Below are 6695 nucleotides of genomic sequence, written 5' to 3' on the forward strand. Positions count from 1 at the left end.
CCACTTTACGACTTTACCCCGGATTTTACAAGAATTTTCATCAAATCTCCGAAGACAACCGGAGATATCATATCATCAAGTCCCCGAAAACAACCGGAGACATCATCCTGAACTTTACAGGATTTGCATCAAGTCTCCGAAAACAACCAGAGACATCATACTTTACTTTACCCCGGACTTTACGGGAATTTACATCAAATCTCTGAATACAACCGAAGACATCACATGGCTACACAACCTCACCTGCGCAAGCCAAACGGCTATACACTTTACTCTTTACTTTATTAATTTACTTTATCATCTACTTTACCTACTTTAACGACTGTACCTTAAATTCCGCAGACATCATTTATCATCGAGTCCCGGGAGATAGCCGGAGGCCTTATTACTATCATTAAAGTCTCCAAATACAACTGGAGATATTATTACATCTTCGGCATACACATCACACATTCATTCAAGTCCCTGAAGACAACCAGAGACGACATTTGGCCACACTGCCTCATTATAAGCCCCACGGCTTCGCCTTCATTCCCACATTCATATTTACTATCATTTTTTACCCTTTATAAATTTTACACTTTCAACTTTATTCCAGACTTTATTACTGATTTTGACATGAATTTCAGTTTTGACAGAAAGTACAATCTACAGAGACACAGCGCAACGTGGAACTTTATCTTATGCAGTGAACTGGGGCAAATTTGCTGAAGAGGAATATCAAACTCCTAGGCAAGGGTCGCTGATCTACTCTCGAACTCAATTCCGTCTACGTCCACAAACACGTGATACGTAGGTTGATTTTTCTTTCACATACACCGCTAAGACTCTACTCAATCAACTCCTATCATAATCTTGTAAGCCTTTCTATATCCCAGTGTCTCCATAACTCAACACTGGGGCATTTTTGGAGAATTTACATCGTGTCTAGTAGAGTCCTACTTATAAGTGTGTTGCGAGCCACATTTATATTGGGAGGCTATAAGCCTATGTTCCATTCTCGAACATTCTGGTCACCTGTCCACAACCCTTGCAAAGTTATAAACCCATAAATAACATTCTCACAACAGGTTCGACTATAGTTTTTTCCATCCCATAATATTTTTCACCAATTCTCCTAACCCATATTTTCTCAAGTTCGTATTTGTTAGTCGGAACAAAATTGGCTACTACGTCAACTTTTTCGCCCGAAAACTCTTACATCGTCTCCGGTCGAAGAGGGGCATCTGTTGAAACCCAATTTTGTCCCCCTTTATTTCGGTTTATTTCCTGGAGCTTCTAAATTTGTTGACAAGCTAAACACTTTATTTTCACTATTATTTTATTTCTGCTGCTATTAACATCTTTACTTTCATTTTTATTATTTTTCACTATCAACATTACGAGCATTTACTTTATCACAATTTTTAATGGCTCGTCATCATTTCATTTTTTTTCGAATTTGGACTAGTTAAATTAATTATAAGTCAATACTTTATTAAATATTTATTTTCTACATATTAATCATTAATAGTATATGTTGTACTAGTTATTAAATTAGAAGCCCAAAAATATATTAAAATAGAGGAGAAGGATCAATATTTTTGGACCAACATTTAAGCCCAAATCAGTCCACTACCATTTCCATTCGGTACCAGCCCATTTATTCAAATCCGTTACCCGATCCAGCCCACAACTCTACCCGATCCAGTCCACTCCAACACCCGACCCGACCCACATTTTTTTTTCCTAAAACCAAACCCCTTTCTTCTTTCTCTTTCATCTGCTCCCCCCACTCTCTCTACCCTACTCTTCCGCTCCCCTCCACTCACCGACGACCCCACTCCTCCACTCACCGCCGCACTCCGCTCCCCTTCATCATTTCTTCACCCCCACCACCTACGCTCCTCCCTCTTTCTCTTTCTTAAACCAAACGAAACCCTATAAATCTGCGTGCGAATTGAATCTTAAAGGGGGGGGGGGGAATCATTCAGTGTTTTTTGGGGATTATTCGGTTTTTTGGGAGGGACACAGATAATCTCAAGACTTGATTTCTCCTTTCCGGTGAACTGTAGCCGGGAATTACTCAGCATTTTCAGAGATCCGACTATATCCCAAGCCTGATTTTTCCCTTTTCCGGTGAACTTTAGCCGCGACCAAGGTATTCGACTAACCCAACTCTAGTTTCGAAGTCGCTGATACGAGAGAGTAGACCCGAGACCCGACTTTCAGTTCACTGCACCAACAAAAGGTCAGTGCAATCCCTTTCTTCCACTTTTTGGTTCGCTTTGATTTCTGATGTGTGTTTGGATTCTCTGTTTGCATATTTAAAGTGATTTTAATTTCAAGTTGGTGCTGCGATAAAGTTTGTATATCCGATGTCGTAAAATAGGAAGTTATATTTATCTTTTGATAATGGTTGATGCTCATTTAGTATATTCAATGTTTCATTTGAAAATATGGCTTAAGATCTTTATTTGATGTTCATATGAATTATTTTCTATGGTTTGTTAAGCTTAATTTAATGCTGATCAGTGTAACCCTTTCCTTTTATTTATTTTTGGTATTTTGCTGGTTTTAGCTTAACTGGCGCTTGTGTGTTATTTAATACCTATGTTAGTGTTTGTTCAGTTTAGTTGAGCCTAGTCTTAATTAATATGGTATAGCATCAATTAATTATGTAGTTAGCTTAAGAATCACATCTGTTAAATTTGTTCATCTATTAGCTTGTTCTAGGTGTTAATACAACCTTAAGTCTAGTTAGTAGTTGTCAAACATGTGTTGAATGAGTTTTATCGAGTCATTAGCATGCCTATAAGATGGTTAGTTTGAATATTAGCCGATCATGTGCTGGTTTAAATGTTTGCTAATTCATCCGAATGCTTAGTATGGTCTAATCGTCAATCTGGTTTAGTTTATTCTTGAGTATGAAGTCTAGTTATGCCTATCGATACTCAATCTCTGTTTGTATGTGGTGCAGTTCTTTGTCTGAGTTAGGATTATTTGCTAGAATGAATGGTCAGCACTATGCTTCGCTTAATGTCTGTTTGGTTCTGTTGCCATACAAAATCCCCATCTTTATTGTTGTTCTTATCGTTCGTCATTGTTAGGATGAATTTCCATATGGTATAAATTACATTGTTTGCATTGTGTTGCTTTCCTTTTCTCAATATAATTTTTGTGTAATGAGTGCACATATTAAGTGCTATGCATATTTGTTGAAGTTTATTTCCTGTTCCCAATTTGAAGTGTTTGACTGAAATCTAATCTGTGTATGGTCGAGTTGTTTAGTTCTGGGCTGTTAGATTATGCATAAGATCCATATTTCATGTTTGACGTCGTAATGGAGTGTACCTTTCATTTCTGTAAGACTTAGTTACCTTGATCTCATTTTACAAACCCTTTTTTTTTAAAATGTTTTGGTCAAGTATTTGATTAGGCTCATGTGTTTCTTTCTTTCTAAAATTACTTAGGCATTGATTCAAGTCTACTGGCTAGTTCAAAAATACTCCATCCTTTCCCTTTATTTACTTTTCTTGCTTCAGTCTTCGTTTGATTCTGTAATTATATGTTAGTTTTGAATAGATCAATTCGGAATATATAGTTAAACATGATGGCTGCACGAATCCTTTCTTTCTCTTTCACAAATCATGAACCTGCCTGCATACTTCGTTTATGAAGGTCTTTTTCTTAAACAGTTCTGCTGTGTCTATTTAAGGCTGTATACTGTGTGTATCTGGGCCTGTTTCGTATATTACTCTCTTGTCCTAAACTGTTTGGGCATTGTTCCTCTTTCTTACATATGTCGCCGTCGTATTTCGGGAATTTGACTTAAAAAAAAAACATTGGGTTCAGCTGCTGTTTGACAGTAGCAGCCCTCTCGGATGATCTGAAATGGTTTAAAATTAGAGCTTCAACATGTGTATAAGCTGTTGTTTTCATAGTACCACTCTTGTTAGGGCTGTGTCGTTTTTAGCTATTTTCCTAGTTAAGTTTTCTGCCTATTTAAATTTTGTATGAGTATGAGTTAATGGGCTCGATTTCATGTTTGTTAGTGTCATTCTGATCTTTGTAGGAATTCAACATGATTAAGTCTACAGGTTTAGATGTCTAGCTTCACTTAAAATTTGAGTGAAAAGCATGAGTTTATTTCCCTTTGTTGTTTATTTTTTTAGTATGCTCAACTCGGTAGAAAATTTTTGTTTGGTTAAATACCAGCTTTGTAATTGTTAATGAAATCTTCATGCATTCATCTATAAGTTTATGTTATGAGATTGAGCTTATGTTCAAGTTTAGATTAGTATGAGATTGGGTATTTCCTAATGTTTCAACCCGTTTTACTTCTTCCTTTGAGCATCTTAGTTCCAAAACATGAAATTATATATTACAAATGAGTGAATTTCTTTGTTCTCCAAGCATGTTAGAGTTGTACGAATGTTAATCGTTATATAGATTTTGAGTTATATTTTACATGTTTTAACCTCACCCGTTGATTATATACTAATCCTTTTTTTTTTTTTATGCATGACTCTCGCATACGAGTCCCTCGGACTCGTCATCTTCCGCACTTGGCATTGGACCAAAGCCCAACGTAACTCTTCCTGTGTCAGCCCAATCCGCAGCAGCAATACAAAGAAATTTATTGGGCCGAAGCCCAATAGGCGATGAACAGTGCGCGACAACATATTAAGGTTGCTGGGCCGAAGCCCAACAGTCAACAGATCACAGCAGTCTAAAATGGGCTGAGCCCATTTACATTACATCTGCTCCTCTATTTTATTTTGTGCGCATTTAATGTGTATTGTATGGCTAACATTTTTGTTTGTTAATTTAGATGAACCTTAGTGACATTAAGGGGTTTAGTTTAGTAATGCGTAGTTAATTCCACAAATTACATTCTCTTCTATTTATGTTCTAAATTATTTATAACATTTATTTGGAGTAATTGATTTTCAAATAGCATGCCTACACGTTCTTGGGTTAAAGGAATCATTTTTCATTCTTACCATCTTAGGATTTTCAAAACATCACAAATTATACACTAATGTTAGCTTATTTTGAGAAATAAAAAGGCAAGCTAGTTCTGTGGATAACTTTTTCACTTTAGCTCTTTTTCAACGCTTGAAACATATATTTGCTAAAACAATCCTTACATAGTCTATATTGAACCAATAGTCTTTTTGTAAGTCTTACTTTTAACTAGCATTCAAAATCTTCTTTTATACAAATAATTGTTTTTTTTTCTTTTTTCTACAAGTCCTCTTTTAAATAGCATTCTTACAGGTCTATCTATAACTTTAGCCACATTTACAAAGCTACGTTCTTTTCTATAATACTATATTTACACTTAGCCTAACTAATCATAAGTCCGGTCGGTTAACCATTGTTAATGGGTCTTAAAGGGTGCCTAATACCTTCCCTTTAGACTAATTGAACCCTTACCTAGAATCTTAAGTTTCGCAGATTTTTAAAACTAACTTTAAAATAACTTTAATAAACTTCAGGTGTCCTAATTCACCATAAATAATTAGGTGGCGACTCCTTAACATAAACAAAAAGAGTAATCACCAATATGTTGTACTCTACTTTAACCCGGTTAAAATGGGGTATGACAACCCCAACCATCCCTGAATCATCTCCTATTTTACCTACTCAAAGCAGCCCAATAGGTGAGGGTACATCTTCCCGGAGCAACACTATTGGCGAAGGCGAATCTAGTAATAATCGTAGGCAGCGGACACTTAATCTTGTTACTTTGACACCTAAAGGGTAGTCCATGCTTGTACCTTTTTATTTTTATATATTACTTTTTTAATGATAGGCTTTCAAACAATATCTCTAACTTTATACAAGTTGGAACCTTCTAAAGAATGCTTTAATGCCATATCCGAGACTTTCAAAAATCAAGTTGATGCCGATGGAATCAATTGGAAAGGTGTCTCAGAAGAAACAAAAGATTTTTATTTTGGAGAATTCAAGGTATAATTTTCCATCGTAATTGAGTTTATAAAGTGAATTAACTTTTATAAACAGGATATTAATGTTATTACTTTACAAACATATTTCAGAAGGTATACTATTGGGACTCTTCCATTCATGAAACTGCAATCAAGAAACAATGGAAAAGTAAGGCAGGAAAAAGGTATAGGGATTTCATTTCCAAAATTAAAAAGAAAGGAATTAAGCCAGATTATGTGCCTGATAATGTGTGGGAAAGTTGGATGCGACTTTGGGCGGATCCTAAGTGCGTTGAAAAGTCAGAAATAAATGCAAAAAATTGTTGTGGCGGGGGCGAAATCGCAGTTGGGACTCACACAGGTGGTTCTATCTCCATTGGGGAGCATCGCAAGAAATTGGTAAGTATATATCTCATGCACTCTTAATCTGTCTAAATCAGCTTGTTCCTTTGAGTTCTTGTAGATCATATATTTATTTCTAAATGTTTCTTTCAAAATTTCAATTGCCCATTTATGCGAGTTGATCATTAGAGTTCTGATGTATTTTTATGCTTGATAATCTCAAGGAGGAGAACCTATGTGGAATACCAGGATATGGGCACCTGAATGAACCACTCCATATTTTAATCGAGGCAGAACTACCAGCCAATATCGTGGATATTAGATTGAGACGGGCACGAGAAATAATAGAGGAATTGAGTACTGCTGATTTAATCAGAGCTTGATTTTGGTTAAATAGTATAATGTCGGTACTTGTTA

The sequence above is a fragment of the Lycium barbarum genome, chromosome 5 (genome assembly GCF_019175385.1).
Source record: "Lycium barbarum isolate Lr01 chromosome 5, ASM1917538v2, whole genome shotgun sequence".
In the NCBI taxonomy this organism is placed as follows: Eukaryota; Viridiplantae; Streptophyta; class Magnoliopsida; order Solanales; family Solanaceae; genus Lycium; species Lycium barbarum.